An 18,828-nucleotide genomic window follows, 5' to 3' on the forward strand; every position below is an offset into this window, starting at 1 on the left:
ACTCGCCAACGGCCTGGAAGTCAATCCTTGAAATAGATATTTAATCAATTTCTGTAATATGGTTTAACTTATGATGAACACATGAGTTGAACTTGGATTAATAATGTTAAGTTTCGTTTGCAATCCAAGTTTAACTTCTGAAAAGCACATAGGTTGCTAGGAAAAGTTTTGTGTTAGTACAAATTTTTATACAGAGGAAACAGAATGGAATTCTGAGTAGCACCCAACATGAGATGTGTGCATGCCTCGAGTAGCATGCACACGCGTTCTCGGGAGCCCTATATATGGGACCCCAAGCTTCGACGGAGGTAGGTTCGATTCTACTGTAGCTACTGTTACTCTGCCACTTTCGTTTCTCTTCACTTCCTTATTGCTTCCGCTAGAGATCTGACTTGAGCGTCGGAGGGCCAACGCCGGGGAACCCCTTCCTGGCTCAGCACTGACGTTTTGTGGTTGTAGGTATCAATCGTTCGAAGTCTACATCTAGTCAACGTAAGCGCCACACCCCCAGCGTCCACCGCTTCGACTCTCATACAAGATCAAATTTAGTGTCGTCTGTGGGAACGCACCTACATTCGGAGCGAGGAGATGGAAGAAGCTGGACGATTGCACACTGTGACACTCACCCAGGAGGAGCTCGATGCGCTCATACAGGCACGAGCTGCGAAGATAGATGAGCAACAATAGCAACAGAAAGCGCTTGCCGATCGACAAGCACTGCGGGCGATCTCAGCTTCGGGAGGTCGAGTGGTGCACGAAGACCGATCGGAGCAGTACTCCATATGGGGGCAAAATAAAATGCCGACCGGCACTCACGGAGAGGCTCCACCCGTGCCTATTCCATTCCATTAGGCATTGTTTCAAACGTCCTCAGAGATTGCTTAGGCCAATCAGGAGAGGGGCTCTTCTTTAGATGAAGCGCCCGTTCGGAATACAAGAAAAGGAAAAGCACCCCGAGCTAATTTGTCTCCTGAGCAGATCAATCACCAGTTCTCCGAGGTGATACTGCAAGATTCGCTACCAAGGCACTACGTTCCCTTGGCGATCGGGGAATACAACGGGTCAACCGACCTGGACGACCACTTGGGAAAGTTTGACAATGCCGCCACCCTCCACCAATATACAGATGGAGTGAAGTGTCGAGTCTTCCTCACAACGCTCTCCGGTTCGGCTCAGCGGTGGTTCAGAAGGTTGCCGGACGGATCAATAAGGAGCTTCAAAGAGTTTCAAGCGGCCTTCTTACACCATTTTGCGAGCAGCAGACGCTACCAGAAGATGAGCGTTAGCTTGTTCTCCATGAAGCAAGGTTCCAGAGAGTCCCTCTGAGCGTACATCCAACGCTTCAATCAGGTAGCTATGAATATCCCATCGGTCTCGTCAGAGACCATGATGAATACATTCACCTAAGGGCTCATGGACGGAGACTTCTTCCGGTCGCTCATCCAAAAGCAACCTCGGGACTACGACCACATGCCTAAGAAGGCCAACGAATACATAAATGTGGAAGAGGCCCAGGCGGCGAGAAGAAAGGAAACGCTATCCGAACCATCGGCGCCGACCGAACGAAGGTCGCCGATCAGCCATCAGCCATCAGCCACCGCGGGGACCCGAGCCGAAGGGACACGACCACACCAAGAAGCAAGGCCACACGTGTAACACCCACTAAACTTTTAAGATAAATAAGAGAATGATGAATTTTGCCTTAGAAAAATAATAAGAAGTGAGTTGAAGCAAAAAGAAATAAAATGAAATAAAAAGAAGAGGAGGTCAAGGATTGAACCTTGAACCTCTTATATTATAATTTATAGAATTAATTAGTAGAAACCAATTGGGATAGAGAGAAGATATTGAAAGCAAGGAAAGGGAATGCATGATAAAGATAGGAGTAAAGATCTAAGAAGAGAAAGCAAGAAAAGAGCAAGAGAAAGGCAATTTGCCTTCCTCCCTTTCTCTCTCTTTTCCCTCTCTTGCCGTGACATTAAATGGAGAATGAAGGGGATTCATTCCCCCTTGTTCTCATCATAAATGATGAGAATAAATTAGAAAATAAAATAAATAAAAGAAAATAGAAAATGGGTTAAAGGAGAAGGAAAGCAAAAATCAATTTTGCTACCTCTTCCCCCTTAATATAAAAAAAAATGATGTAAAGGGAAAATTCTATTTTTCTCTCATTTTCCCTCATCCTCCCTCTCCCTCACCGAACCCTCAGTCCCCTCTCCTCCATCTTCGGCCCAAGCCAAGGTTTTCTCCTAAGAAAGCCTAAGATACAAGGAGGACTTAGCAAGGAATCAAGGGAAGGGAACTAGAAGAAGAGGCTACTTCTTCCATCACCACACCTTAGATCCACAAGCGAAAAGGAAGTAAGCTTCCCCTCACCTGTGGTACAAGGCGTTTTATGTGCTTTTCAGATTTTATGAGGATTAGAAAACCTAGAATACAATTTAAGAAAAATTCGGCCAAAGAAGAGTTTTCAAATCTAGGAAGGTTTAAACAAGTCCTCATTTCATGATATTTTTCTATGCTATGTAGGAAGGTTTTCCTTCATGTTTTTATACCTATATGATGCTTGGTCAGAGGAGTACCTAACCCTAGAATTTCGGCCAAAAATATTTTAAAGAGGTTAGGGAAATCATTGTTTAACCAAACTAGTACAAGATTCCCTCCATGAATTACTAAGGGTCTTTTGTTGCTTTTTCTTGCTTAAAAGTTACTTGGAACCAAAAGAAATCCACTCATATGTTTCGGCCAAGAAAAGAGCTTAGGGTTAGGAAGACCTTTAAATTTAAGTAACCATGTTTATATGATAGAATATAGAGTTCTCTTAAAGAATTGCATGTTAAATATTGCTAGAAATTCATGAACTCTTCATTAAGATTTTCGGCCATGATAAGATGGATAGCTTAGAAAAGCTTAAACAAAATTTTAACATACTCAAGGCCTCTGTGATATTAAGATATGAAAGTTATTTAATGCTCTCATGCTTAATTAGGGTATAGAGAATTTAGTTACATGATATATGACATGTAAGATCACAAGGGTCCTAGCTTGTTTATGAACCAAATTTGTATATGATGTTCTTAGTAATTTTTGCCATGAAACTTACTTAGGTTTTTCCATGCTTTAGGCCACTTAAAACCTAGTTTAGAGATTGGTAGGTTTCGGCCATGAGGAAAAATAAAAGAAAAAGGAAAGAAACCTAGGAAGCCTAAGACACAATTCACATGTATGTTTATTATGCTTGTCTTTATACATGCTATGAAACTTGTATGACTTCCTATGCTTTTAGGCTATTTGAAGCAAAGTTAAACACTGATGAGTCTCGGCCAAGTAGGGTTTAAATGACCTAGAGGCCTTAGAATTGAAACCAATTGTGTTAAAAATGCTTCTTATGGAAATATGATAATATGTTGATTGAGTCACATGCTTGTATAATTTTTCCATGACCTAAATGGACCATTGTATGTTTTGGCCATGAAGGGATAGATGCCCTAGAAACCCTAGAACAAAAATTAAATATGCTCATGTCACTCTACATGAAATATGATAAGTAGAAAGCCAAAGTTCTCATGCTATATGTTGTTTAATGACCTAAAATGAGGCTAGGGTAAGTTTCGGCCATACCCATTGTATGATGCCTTATTATGAATTTATACATGATGTTAGTTCAAGTTCACATGCTTGTATGCTTGCTTTTAGCCCTAATGAATACTTGTTAAATTTCGGCCATGACATATGTTAAGGGCTTGAAGAACTTAGGAACTAGCTCAAATATGCTTACTATGTTACTTGGAAAAAAATGCTATAAATATGGTTTAAGGTTTCCATGCTTTCATGACATTTGGGACCTTGTTTCACACCTCATAGGATTCGGCCACATGAAGTTTAGGGACTTGGAGAACTTAGAAACCAAGTTAATCATGCTTATAATGCTTCGTATGAAATTGATGTGATGATAATTTAGGTTCCACATGCTTGGAGGTTGTTTTTACCTAAATTGAGATCTAAGGGGGTTCGCCATGATAAGAACCCAAGGGATTAGGAAGCTTAGAACCCAAGCTAACTATGTTACCATGTTTCTTATGATAGTATAATCACATGATACACCCTTATGCTTAAACATGTATGCTTGTGATTTATACTTTCCATGATATGATATGTGCTTAGAAATATGCATGCTTTGATGATATGATATGTGCTTAAAATATGCATGCTTTCATGATATGCTATGTGGATAGAAATATGCATGCTTTGATGATATGCTATGTGCTTAAAATATGCATGCTTTCATGATATGCTATGTGGATAGAAATATGCATGCTTGGATGATATGCTATGTGCTTAAAATATGCATGCTTTCATGATATGCTATGTGGATAGAAATATGCATGCTTTGATGATACGCTATGTGCTTAAAATATGCATGCTTTCATGATATGCTAGATGGATAGAAATATGCATGCTTGGATGATATGCTATGTGCTTAAAATATGCATGCTTTCATGATATGCTATGTGGATAGAAATATGCATGCTTTGATGATATGCTATGTGCCTAAAATATGCATGCTCTCATGATATGCTATGTGGTGAAAATATGCATGCTTTTATGACATGATGTATGCCTAAGTGATGCATACTTTTTATGACATGATGTATGCCTAAGTGATGCATACTTTTTATGACATGATGTATGCCTAAGTGATGCATACTATTTATGATATGATGTATGCCTAAGTGATGCATACTTTTATGACATAACGTATGCCTAAGTGATGCATACTTCTATGATATGCTATATGACTAAATGATGCATTTTTATACATGCTACTTTACTTTGTAAGGCTTGTACCAAGGGTGAGCTCCTAATCAGCCCCTAGGCCTTTGGCTGTGTGATCCAGGCTAGTAAAAACAAAGGGATGAGCTCCTTAGTACGCCCCTAGGTCTATGGCTGTGTGATTCGGACCTAGTTCCTAGTATGATTCAAGACTTGCTACCTTGGATATACTTAGGAAGCGCGCATATCTACGTGATTTATCTATGTGTGGTACAAGCCGGGGCCCTGATTATGTTGATATTATGTTCAAGTATATATGTAAGAAGAAATGGTTTTAAAGATCATGAGACATACACATGTTTCGGATACATGTTTTCAAAATCATATTGCATATACCTTATGATCATGTTGTGATGATGCTATGATTTATGATATGCCATGATTAGATACGATTATGTTATGTTTCATGCTATGCTTTAAGAGCTTGATATGCCATGCCACCTTATGATGATACTATAGTATGCCAGGATTAGATATGATTATGTTATGTTTCATGCTATGCTTTAAGAGATGATATGCCATGACTAGTTATGATTTTGTTATGTTGCATGATATGCTTAAAGAGTATGATATGTTATGCCATGACTAGTTGAGATCATGTTATGTTGAGACATTCTTTGATCATGTGATGATTTTTGGTTTTAGTGAGTAGGAAAGGAACTTACTGAGCCATGAGTGCTCATAGCTTACTTTCCTTGTACCACAGATAAAGGAAAAAGCTGGATGAGCTAAAGGAGCAGCAGGAGAGGCAAGGAGATGTGTGTGGCAGTGGCTAGGCAACCAAATAAGAACCTGCTTTAAAAACTTTTAAAGAACTATGCTTTGGTATCATGAATTGTAGTACCGTATGTGTGACTTGATGTTATGTTTCTACTAATTTTGATATCATGTTATTGATGCCATGATAGTGTAGTTCAGATTTGATGAAAAGAAAAACAAAAGAAAAGTTTTTATTAAACTAAGAAAATTATTTTAAGTCTTCCGCTGTTTTAAAAAGAAATATTTGTACATGGAGTATCGTAGCCCCGTCCCTTAGGGTTAGCAGGGAGGGCGGGCGTTACAACACGCCGTTCAGCACGTGGCCTCCGAGCGTCCAAAACCAAAAGGAAAGGTATGGATCCCTATGTTCTATTCCTTCCACCAGTCAGCAACTCACAATACCCGCGATTGTCGCAGATTCAATTCAGTCGCACAACTGGCGCCCAAAAGTTATTGTCGATGTTCTTCCTCCCCTAACCGGTGACCCGGGCATCAGAATGTCGGGCGGTGAGAGGATGCAAGGGGATCACCCCAGCAACCCCATAGGAGAAGCGCCGACCCCACCCAAGCTGCACACGAGCAAAGCAGACAGTCCGCTCGGGAGGAGGAGAACATAGGTAACGCTGTGACATCATCGTCGGCGGTCGGACCAGCAGGGACTCCAACCGAACCAGAAAATCGTACTCCCGGCGGCTGGAGATCCATGCGGTAGGTTACAGCCGAGAGCAGGCGAATTGGCCCGAGATCAGCTTCGGGTCCAAAGACCTAGAGGGAGTTGAAGTTCCTCATGACGACGCCCTCATCATCCAAGCGGTAATCGCTAATTATACTATTCACTGAATCTTCGTTGACACAGGCAGCTCGGTGAATATAATTTTTAGGAAGGCATTTGACCAGCTCCCAATCGACCGGGGCGAGTTGCTTCCAATGGCAACCCCGCTGTACAGATTCACTGGCAACGAAGTTCTGCCGATCGGTCAGATGGGTTAGCCATATCTCTCGGAGAGGAATCACTCAGAAGGACAAGGACAACAAATTTCATCATGGTGGGCGCTCCCTCAGCATACAACATCATCTTAGGCCGACCGACCCTCAAGATCAAGTTCTCGGTGGAAGACCGGGTGGGAGAAGTCAAGGGTGATCAGTTGGCTGCTCGGCGTTGCTATGTTGAGATGGTCAAGACCGAGGTGAAGTCCGCTCAGAAGACACCCCGGTTGGAGGTAAGCGTCATAACCGAAAAGCCCCCTACTTTGGTGTACAAAGAGAAGGAAGAGGTACAGATCCACCCAAACCGAGCGGAAGCTACTACCTTCATAGCTGTCGATCTGGATGTCGAGCAGAAAGCCGAGCTGATTGCGTGTCTCTAGCAGAACCATGATGTCTTCGCGTGGTCGACACATGAGCTTCCGGGGATCTCTCCAAGAGTTGCGCAGCACGAACTCCATGTCCGACCGGACGCTCGGCCGGTGAAACAGAGAAAGGGAGATTTCAGCGCCGAATAAAACCTCATCATCCGGGCGGAAATCGAGAAGCTCCTGGAGGCCGGTCACATACGGGAGATTCAGTTCCCGAGCTGGCTCGCAAACGTGATGTTGGTCTCCAAGCCCGACAATAAGTGGTGAGTCTGTATTGACTTCCGGGACCTCAAGAAGGCATGCTAAAAAGACTTCTATCCCCTGCCCAGGATCGATCAGATGGTAGAATCCACTACCGGGTGTGAGCTGATATGCATGCTGGATGCATACCAAGGGTACCATCAAGTGTCGCTCGCTCAAGAAGATCAAGAGAAGGTCAGCTTTATCACGGCCGACGGAACCTACTGCTATAATGTTATGCCATTCGGACTGAAGAACGTGGGAGCCACCTACCAAAGGCTGATGAATAAAGTGTTCCGGGGTCAAATCTATGCAACATGGAGGTATATATCGACGACATATTGATCAAGTCCCTCCGGGTTGCTGACCTCTGTGCAGATATCAAGGAGACTTGCCAGACACTCAGGATATACGAAATCAAGCTGAATCCCAACAAGTGTCTATTCGGCGCAAGAAGTGGGTGTTTCCTGGGCTACATCGTCACCGGGCGCGACATTGAGGCGAACTCCAGCAAAGTAAAGGCCCTGTAGGATATGCCACCACCAAGAAATTTGAAGGAAGCACAGAGGCTCACCGGTCGGATCACCGCCCTGTCACGGTTCATTTCTAAGTCGTTCGACCGAAGCTTGCCCTTCTTTAAGATCCTACGCTGAGCTACCAAGTTTCAGTGGGACGAGGAGTGCGACCAGGCGTTCGAAGAACTTAAAGCGTACCTTAACTCGTTGCTTGTGCTTGCTAAACCCATTGTCGGTGAGCCACTTCGAATTTATTTGTCTTCAACTGAGCATGCGGTCGACTCGGCACTAGTCAAGCAGAACGATGATGAGCAGCCGGTGTACTTTCTGAGCCATATATTGAAGGATGCTGAGTCTCACTACACCGGTCTTGAGAAGTTGGCCTACACGTTGGTACTCACCGCTCGGAGGCTCCGGCCTTACTTCCTCACGCACTCAATCATTGTTATGACCAACAACCCCCTAGGGAGGGTCCTCCTCAATCCTGAGGCTTCCGGACAGCTGATCAAATGGACAACGGAGGTCAGTGAGTTTGACATCCAGTATCAGCCCTGAACGGCTATCAAAGCACAGTCCTTGGCGGATTTTGTCATGGAAGTACAAAATCCTGAACCAGAGGCTGTCTAGAAGATATATGTGGATGGGTCGTCCACTCAGCAGGGAAGCGGGATCGACATACTACTGATCTCCCCTAGGAAGAGCGGATTTAGCTGTCCGTTTGGCTGAATTATCTGGCAACCAACAACGAAGCCGAGTACGAGGCGTTTATAGCCGGACTACAGGCCGCTCGGCACGTCGGAGCCATTATAGTCCTAATTCATTCGGATTCACAACTAGGCGCCCAGCAGCTGGCCGGGTCATTCGAGATAAGTAACACGCGGCTCAAGCTCTATGCAAAAGCCTTTGAAAAGCTAAGGGTCGATTTTCGGGAGGTCGTCATACAAAAGATCCCCCGATCGGAGAACCAAACCGTAGATGAATTGGCCAAATTGGCCAGCTCGCTCTCGCCAATCGTCATCGCACAGCCAATCAAGCAGGTATCTCTGGTGGCTCACATCGATCAGATGGAAGGACTCACCTTCCCGAATGATTGGAGAACGACGTTGATAGAATTTTTACGATCGGGAGCCACACCATCCGGTCGGGAGGAGGCCCGTTTGCTAAAGAAGAGGGTCGGTCAGTTCACCCTCATCGGAGATTAGCTCTAAAAAAAAACCTTCTCCAGGCCTCTGCTCAAGTGCATCAGAGCAGAGGACGCTGACTATATATTGCAATAGTACATCAAGGATCATGCGGAGGACACCCGGGCGACCGCTCATTAGCTAGGAAGATTCTACACGTTGGATACTTTTGGTTGACCCTCCAGGAGGACGTCGCTCGGACGGTCGCCACCTGCCTGTCCTGCCAGAAGTATCATACCCTCTCGCACCGACCGACCGAGGAGATGAAGGCGTCTATGGTGTCTTACCCGTTCGACCAGTGGGGCATGGACATCGTGGGGCCCTTCCCAATGGCAACAACACAGCGGAGGTTCCTGCTTGTCGCGGAGGTTCCTGCTTGTCGCGGTCAATTATTTCTCCAAGTGGGTTGAAGCCGAGACGCTAGCTAGAATAACCAAACAGATGATCAAGAAGTTCATCTGGTAGCACATTATCTGTCGGTTCGGTATGTTGGTGCAATATCCCTTAGGTCAAGGTTGACTGGTTTGACCAAGCTTGAGTCTTGGTCATAGTTTCGATGTTTGACAATACATGTAGACACATGGACAATGCAGGTGCAGTTATTCATATGGGGAGATTCTGATAAGGGACTGATCAGTGTGAATGAAGAAGAGTCAAGTAGGTATACCTGACTGGATGGAAATCCTGGTGAGTGAAGTCAGGTGAAAGTCCTAGTGAGTGAAGCTAGGCAGATGGAAATCCTGGTGAGTGAAGCCAGGTGAAAGTCCTAGTGAGTGAAGCTAGGCAGATGGAAATCCTGGTGAGTGAAGCCAGGTGAAAGTCCTAGTGAGTGAAGCTAGGCAGTATGAAAATTCTGGTGAGTGAAGCCAGGTGAAAGACCTAGTGAGTGAAGCTAGGCAGATTGAAAACCCTAGTGAGTGAAGCTAGGTGAAAGTCCAAGTAGGTCAAGAGAGTGACCGGATACTTGGCATGAAAGAAAAGTCCAAGTGGGTCAAAGGGATTGACCGGACACTTGGTGAGGGAGTCCTAGCAGGTCAAGGGAGTGACTAGATGCTAGGCATGACGTACCAACAGGTTAAGTTTGACCGGATGTTGGTTTGGGAGGTTTGGGACTTGGTTTTGGGCAAAAACCAAGCTCTGGATCGATCAGTGGATCGATCCAGACCTTTCCAAGCGAACAGAAAGCCTCTGGATCGATCAATGGATCGATCCAGAGGTTCCAATCGATCAATGGATCGATTGGGACGCTGCTGCTTCGCGCGATAAGCGCTGGATCGATCCGTGGATCGATCCAAGCGTTTTTCCAGAGCACAGAGGCACTCTGGATCGATCCGTGGATCGATCCAAAGCCTCCCCGATCGATTGGGAATAATCGAATCGATTGGGATCTGACCGTTGCGTCGTATTTGAGCCGCAGGCGAGCGTTGTCTTCGAAAAAAAAACACTTCACAGATTCATTTCAGATCTTCACCAGCTCCTCCACAACTCTTCTCAAGCTCGAGATCGCCAGTTCTTGAAGGTTCTTGGAGGCTCTTCCAAGTCAAGAGGCGGATCAAAGCAAGAAGAAGAAACTAGGGTTAGGGTTTGTGCACTCATTGTAAGCTTGTAAGCTTGTATTTCTTTACTACCCTTTCTTCTTCTTGTATTGAGTCTTGTAGGGCTTCTCCGCCCTTGGTAGTTACCATAAAGGAGAGTTTCATTAGTGGAGGGTGCGTGCGTTGTGTGGATCCTTGGATTAGTCACCTCCCTTGGAGGTGGATACCAAGTAAAATCCAAGTGTTAGCGTGTTTGTATTTGTTTCTTTGTATTTCCGCTGCGCATCCTTGAAGAAACAAGCAACGCCGAGCAAACGAGCGAGCGAAGAGCTATTCCCCCCCCCCCCCCCCTCTAGCTATTTTCGGTCCTAACAAGTGGTATCAGAGCAAGGTTGCTCTTCACCGAAATCATCGCCGGAAGGGGCAAAGAGCTAGAGGGTGAAGAAGTTGGAGCAAAATTCTTCAAGTCAAAGATTTCTTCAAGCTCAACTTCAACATGAAATTCCAAGACGGACTTGGATTCGACACAAGGGTGCCTCCATCATATGTATTTACAAGCTTCGATTCTTGGAGATCAAGAATTGAAAATTTCTTGATGATGGAGATAGAGCAATGGTTTGCTCCATTGGAAGGCTTTGAGGCTCCAAGAAACTCAAAGGGCAAAATCCTCAAGAAGAGCAAATGGAGCCAAGAACAAATTCAAAGGTGTGAGGCGAATAACAAGGTAACCAAATTATTGGTTAATTTATTGCCAAGCACCATTCTTTGCAAAATTGGAGAATTTGAAGATGCAAAGGAGCTTTGGAGCAAATTGGCATCAATCCATGAGATCCCCTCCACTGTACCGAATCAAGAGGAATCCAAAGAGGGCGACTCATTGGAGCAATACCAAGAGGAGGATTCCGAAGTTGAGAGATGCTCAACTTCCGAAGAAGAGGAAATCCAAGAAGCTTCATTCTCAAGGGAGTGTAATCAAAAGAGCAAGGAAGGAGCATATTCCTTGTTTCATGTACAAGAGGATGAAGAAGAAGGTGAAGCCTCCACCTCTAGGATTGAGGGGGAACAACTCTTGGTGACACCGGATCAAGAAGAGGAGAATCCTCCACATCCGGGTCAAGAGAAGAAGAGGATGAAGAAGCTTCCACCTCCACAAGTCAAGATAAATCAATTGGAGGGAAATCGATTTCGGATCAAGAGGAAGCCTCTACATTCATATAAAATGGAGGAGCAAGTGCCACCCCTACACAAGAAGGTATAAATAGTTCAATTAATAATAAGAATCATATTATATGTTTTGAATGTAGGGAACATGGGCACTACAAAAGCAAGTGCCCTAAATTGGCCAAGAAAAAGGGCCAAGTGGCACCTAAGGGCAAGGAGAAGTCAAAGGAGACCATCCCCGGAACAAAGAAGAGCAAGGAGCACATTGTGTGCTTCTCTTGCAATCAAAAGGGGCATTACCGGAGTCAATGCCCTAAGGGGAAGATGGTCAAGGCTCAAGGAGGAAGCTCAAGCCAAGGGGGAGCCTCTAAGGTAAAAAGGAAGGTAACTTTTATTGAGCCTATCCCTTTACATTATGGTAAAAAGCATGCTAGTTCTAACTTATATCATTTTAATGCTATTTACCATAAGAATAGAGAGCATGGTAAAATTAAGGAAAATAATGTAGCTTACCGTGCTAAAACTACCACACCTAGGATTAGGAAGGTAGATAAAAATCTAGGCAAACACACTAAGGACCTTAGCTACAAGCCTAGAAATAAAAATGCTCATAAATTTAATGGAAAACCAAAAACTAAGGACTTAGTGATAGAAAATCAAGTCTTGAGGTCAAGGCTTGATAAAATGGAAAAGACCCTAAAAAGGATGGAAAATATCCTAAAAGGGCAAAATGAGCATAGCCTAGGTCTAGGAGCACAAAGGTCATCTAATGGCCATAGGGGTTTGGGATACAAACCAAAGGCTAAGAAGGATGTAATCTCTTACCATAGGGTTCCATATAGTTATGGAACCAACCCTAGGTCTAGTGGTCAAGCCAAAAATACAAGGGAAGTTATCCCTAAGAGTATTTTTGTAACTAAAGTGACTAAGACTTCTAAGAAGTCTAAGAAAGTCGCTAACAAGGTCACAAGGGAGGCTATCCCTAGAGTTGACCTAGAAAATGTGACCAAGGCTTCTAAGAAGCCCAACAAGGTCACTAGGAAGGTATCTAGGGAAGTTATCCCTAGTAAATACCTAGAGCATCCAAGGAGCACCAATAGATGTTGGGTTCCTAGGAGCATTTTCTCTACCCCATAGATGGGTTAGAGAGTGTCAACTCCGATTAGAATGGTAGTTAACCCAACTTTGAGGAAATTGACACTCAAGGAGCATTTTCAAGATTTTTGTTAACCTTTGAAAATGAAATGGAATTATCATTTACTCCTTGAAAGAGTAAAATGTGCCAAATGCTGGAAAATTGATTTTATCTTAAAATGGCATAAATTGGGAAAATCTAGAGAAATACCAAGTTGGGATTTTGGTATTCTATTAGAAATTTAAGGCAATCCGGGCCTTGATTTATGTGATTATTCTTGAGGAAAAATGGAATATGCCAACATTTGAGGATATGCTTAATTTTTAAGTGGCATAAACAAATCAAGAGAAATATAAATGTCAATTTAGGCTTTGACATTTCTTTGAAGCATTTAGGGCAATCTAGGTTTAACGTTTTAAGTTAAACACAAGTTGTATGTTTTGAGTTAGCTAAGTGGTTAAGGATACTTAGATAGGTAATCTAGGTATATTTTATTTATGCTAAACCTTGTCATGATTATTTGCCCATCATATGCCATGACATCATGTCTATTTTTGCATTTATGTTTTATTATGAAAAAAAATCCAAAAATACCATGTCATGACATTCATACATCAAGTAGTTATAGGATATTTTCTTTTGAAAATTATTTCATCTTGATGTATGCCATAACATAATCATGCATTAAGTTTAAATTCCTTGAAATTAAGGACAAATGGCATTTAACATCACTTATTAACAAGTGACATCCTAGGTGGATGTTTAATATCTTTAAAATGCCTAGATAGGTATGCATGATCCCTAGAATAGGGTAAAACCAAAATCTCACATCTCACAAGGACTATAAGGTAACTTGTATGTGTTTAAGTGCACATTAGATACAAGTGAGATGTTAGGAAGATGAACAAAACTCAAGATGTTGATTTAGTGCATTCTTCTGAGTTTTAGGTTCATCAAAACACATAGTTATGTGTTTTCCCATCATTGGGAAAGCTAATGTACAAGTCATGTGCATTAAGCCCAAGGAACATGGTGGGATATTGGTTTTGAAAATATTTTTAAAATGATTTTGGAAGACATTGGTGAAGGCTATCTTTTGATAGTAATCACCATTGAATAGTTAGACACAATCTTGAAGAAAAACACTAAAGTTTTTGCAAGTTTTCAAGTTTGTGTCAATATTTGAAAATATGAAGTATTTTCATAGAAAACTATTTTTCCTTGATAGTATATGCCCTAAATAATGCCTACACGAAATTTCATGATTTTTGGATTTTTGTAGAATTTTCTAGGGGTTTCTGAAGTTGGCTGATTTTGAAATTCAGCTACTATCAGAGCTCCGATCGATCCATGGATCGATTGGAGTGCCTGAATCGATCCGTGGATCGATTCAGAAGGCAAGTCCCCCGCGAGCAGAAGCTCGCTGGATCGATCAGCCGATCGATCCAGGAAGTCTGAATCGATCAGTGGATCGATTCAGAAAGGTTCAATCGATTGGAACCCAACTCAAATCGATCCAAGTTGCTGATTTTGGCTGGGAAAGCTTGTTTTCGGCATTTTGAACCTATTTTAGTCTAGGTAACCATTCCAAACCCCTAAAAATACATTTGTATACATAAAAAGGGTGTTTTCGTGTGGAAAACAAGGATGGATTGGTTAAGGAAGGCTAAGTTGAAGTTTAGGTTGAGGTTTGTTTCAAATTTTGAATATTTGAACCTCAAAACTTCTAAAATTGGGTTTCCTAAAGTTTTGGGGATTCCAAGTCATTGTTGGTGCAATGACAGAAGTTACCACCATGTCTTTAGGGGGAGGGACTCTTTAAAGACATGAAAATTATTTTTCATGAACCTTGGAAGGTGGTCAACCTTCTGTTAAGAACATGCTCAAGGTTGAGCGTTTGAACTTTAATGGGGAGTGGATATCCTCATTGTTCAAGTGGCTTCAAGTGGATAATGCTCAAGGATGGGCATTTGCCTACATTGGGGGAGAATGTAGGGTTAAGGTTAATGAAGGGTATGGGTCCTTCATTATCGTGTTGGTCACAACGAGTGAAGTTGTGAACAACGATGAGAAACTCTTCAGGGGGAGAGTTTTCAACAATGGGGCATTTGTTGAAGAGTGCCCAAAATTGAGGCACGGGTTGATGTGTGCTCAAAGATGGGTTGATGTGTGCCAATAGGGGGAGAATGTGTGGTTTAAGTTAGACCTTCATTACTTATGGGGGAGGTCATAGGGGGAGAATGAAGGGAACCAACATTCATACCTTGGCATGAATGGAGTTAAGGCTATGGGATTAGCTTAACTCAGAATGGTCCAAACTTAAAGGTATTGTCAAACATCAAAAAGGGGGAGATTGTTGATGCAATATCCCTTAGGTCAAGGTTGACTGGTTTGACCAAGCTTGAGTCTTAGTCATAGTTTCGATGTTTGACAATACATGTAGACACATGGACAATGCAGGTGCAGTTGTTCATATGGGGAGATTCTGATCGGGATCAGTGTGAATGAAAAGTCAAGTAGGTATACATGGATGGAAATCCTGGTGAGTGAAGCCAGGTGAAAGTCCTAGTGAGTGAAGATAGGCAGATGGAAATCCTGGTGAGTGAAGCCAGGTGAAAGTCCTAGTGAGTGAAGCTAGGCAGATGGAAATCCTGGTGAGTGAAGCCAGGTGAAAGTCCTAGTGAGTGAAGCTAGGCGGTATGAAAATCCTGGTGAGTGAGCCGGTGAAAGACCTAGTGAGTGAATCTAGGCAGATTGAAACCCTAGTGAGTGAAGCTAGGTGAAAGTCCTAGGTCAAGAGGTGACCGGATACTTGGCATGAAGAAAAGTCCAAGTGGGTCGAAGGGATTGACCGGACACTTGGTGAGGGAGTCCTAGCAGGTCGAGGAGTGACTAGACGCTAGGCATGACGTACCAACAGGTTAGTTTGGCCGGATGTTGGTTTGGGAGGTTTGGGACTTGGTTTTGGGCAAAACCAAGCTCCGGATCGATCGGTGGATCGATCCGGACCTTTCCCAGCGAACAGAAAGCATCTGGATCGATTCAGAGGTTTCAATCGATCGATGGATCGATTGGGACGCTGTTGCGATCTCTGGATCGATCGTGGATCGATCCAGGCGTTTGAAATGGCTCGGATCGATCCGTGGATCGATCAAAGCCTCCGATCGATTGGGAATAATCGAATCGATTGGGATCGGCCGATTGCGTCGTATTTGAGCGCAGCGGCGTTGTCTTCGAAAAAACACTTCAGATTCATTTCAGATCTTCACCAGCTCCTCCACAACTCTTCTCAAGCTCGAGATCGCCAGTTCTTGAAGGTTCTTGGAGGCTCTTCCAAGTCAAGAGGCGGATCAAAGCAAGAAGAAGAAACTAGGGTTAGGGTTTGTGCACTCATTGTAAGCTTGTAAGCTTGTATTTCTTTACTACCCTTTCTTCTTCTTGTATTGAGTCTTGTAGGGCTTCTCCGCCCTTGGTAGTTACCATAAAGGAGAGTTTCATTAGTGGAGGGTGCGTGCGTTGTGTGGATCCTTGGATTAGTCACCTCCCTTGGAGGTGGATACCAAGTAAAATCCAAGTGTTAGCGTGTTTGTATTTGTTTCTTTGTATTTCCACTGCGCATCCTTGAAGAAACAAGCAACGCCGAGCAAACGAGCGAGCGAAGAGCTATTCACCCCCCCCTCTAGCTATTTTCGGTCCTAACACGGTATTCCGCGTCGACTCATCTCGGACAATGGAAGATAGTTCGTGGGTCAAGGGGTCAGAGCATGGTGTGAAGGGTACGACATTAGCCTTCACCTCGGTGACATATCCTTAGAGTAATGGGTAGGCCGAAGTTGTCAATCGAGAGATCTTACGGATCCTACGCGCACGGCTTGACCATATGGGAGGTAGCTGGGTGGACGAACTTCCCAGCGTACTCTGGGCGATCCGCACGACTCCTAAAGAAGGAACGGGAGCAACCCCCTTGATAAACCCTAATTTTGTCGTGAAATGGGTATCAAAAGAATTAAGTGACCGAATCCATTCTACACTAATGTAGCATAGAGATAACTCTGGTCGTCTCCCAATGAATGTAGCCAATGCTTAATATTTTAGGATTGATTTATTAGATATGGGGTTTTGGGTTTTAAACTATAAATGCTAAAAGACAAGTAGTAAAAGATAGCCTATCTAAACTTCTGATGGAATGAATTGAAGAAGAGCAAAGCAATTAAGGAAACTTGAGCATTTGGTTGAAACCGATCTGACCTACTTGCATTCTAAACAAACAGCAAACAAGAACAACAATCAAACACAAACAAGATCAAAGCATGAATTAAGAAAAGTCACAAATGGCAAACATGAATCAAGATCATGTAACAGAATCAAGATCCTTTCACAGCTAAACTAATGAAACTAACTAATACTTCTCAAATTGAACAGTGCTAACAAAATGAAAACTAAGCCAGAACAAGGCAAGAACAAATTGAATCATGAAGATCATATGCATAAAGGATCAAGCCAACCATTCATCACATGGAAGGAGATCTACTCAGTTAAGTGAAAATGACAGATAAGGAGTACAACAACTAGAAATAGAAACTAACTAAAGCTAATTCGGATCTATGAAATTGAACAGAAACAAGAACAAACATTCTCAACTAGAAAAGTGTTGAACCGAAGTGAGCTAGGGCATTCCCAAACACTCACTGGATTGGACGAAGATGTCGACAGCACACAAGTGATGAATAACCGATCAAATCAGATGAAACACAACTAGAATTAGAAATCGATGCAGAAAACAGAGAAGTCAGAAGCAAACACTAAACAGAGCTTCGAGGAAGAAGGTCGCTGGTTGGAAGACGGGAAAGAAATCGGCTGAAACCACCGGATTGCTCCACTTCTCCGTTCTTCTTCTCATGGAAATCGCGACAGAAATAGAAATCAGATGGGGGAAATGACGTCGCCGACTTGAAGATGGGTAATGACCGGAGGAAGGGAAACGCCCTTGACCTCAGCAGTTTGCCGACGGTGGAATGGATCAAGGAAGAAGATCGCCGGAGCGAGCTCGCCCCTGTTCTTGACGTGAACTGTAGCAAATTCACGAACAACCTGTAGCTTCTCATTTCCCACTTAAATCTGATCTGAAATCTGAGTCAACGGTTGAGATTGCTTCAGAATGATCCAACGGTGGAAGTTGCTCCAAATCCGATCCAAATCTTCAGATCTTGATCACTGGTTGTGATCTACTTCCCCTTGGCTTGGATGGACCATATTCTTCTCGGATGTCTCAGATCTACTCCGATATTGGATGAACGGCTGAGATTGTTCCAGAGCTGGATCTCCTTATTTAAGCTCATATTTGAACTCAATCTAAGTTGATCAAACTAGAGTCCTTGCCCTTTGATGCCTACAAAGAATATAACCAAATATTAGCATCAAATACCTCAAATATGATATAATTTGTAATTAAGTCCACAAATGAATGCAATTCATGAAATATGATATAAATGTGGAATTAACACATGAGAAGATCAAATGATATGCTTATATGAATCAAAATATCAATACAAAATGATGGTTATCAAATTCCCCCATACTTATTCTTGCACGTCCCGAGTAAGCAAACAAAACAAAGAAACGACTAGAATTCATCTCCTTAACATTTTCCTAGCAATACCTAGAAGATGGTAAAAGGAATTTAACTAAAACCATCTAAAGATCAAAACAATCATGAATACAATCCCTACAATAATCAATAAGCATGGTAGTTTCAATCCAATTGAAAAATTAAGCAAGATGCAATCTCACAAGGGATTTACCTAATCTATCTCTCACACTCAAAAATGCATATAAGTGGAGCTCACTCAATGTCACTCACAACATTTCACTACCATAAGCTTGCTTATTTTCTAATTCTCCACCACTATCAAACATATCATACATGAATCAAAAGGAATTTATCATCAAGAATTGAAATGGAATAAAAAAAACAAGTGAAGTAAATGAAATAGGCAAAAGAAAAGAATTCAATGAAGAAAATGAGAAGATGAGAGTATTGGAGGAATATACTTGATGAGTTAACCATTTGATGTGAAAAGAGATGAATACCATTTTCCATTACCAATTCAAAGC

This window comes from Zingiber officinale, chromosome 3A, assembly GCF_018446385.1.
Source record: "Zingiber officinale cultivar Zhangliang chromosome 3A, Zo_v1.1, whole genome shotgun sequence".
Taxonomy (NCBI): domain Eukaryota; kingdom Viridiplantae; phylum Streptophyta; class Magnoliopsida; order Zingiberales; family Zingiberaceae; genus Zingiber; species Zingiber officinale.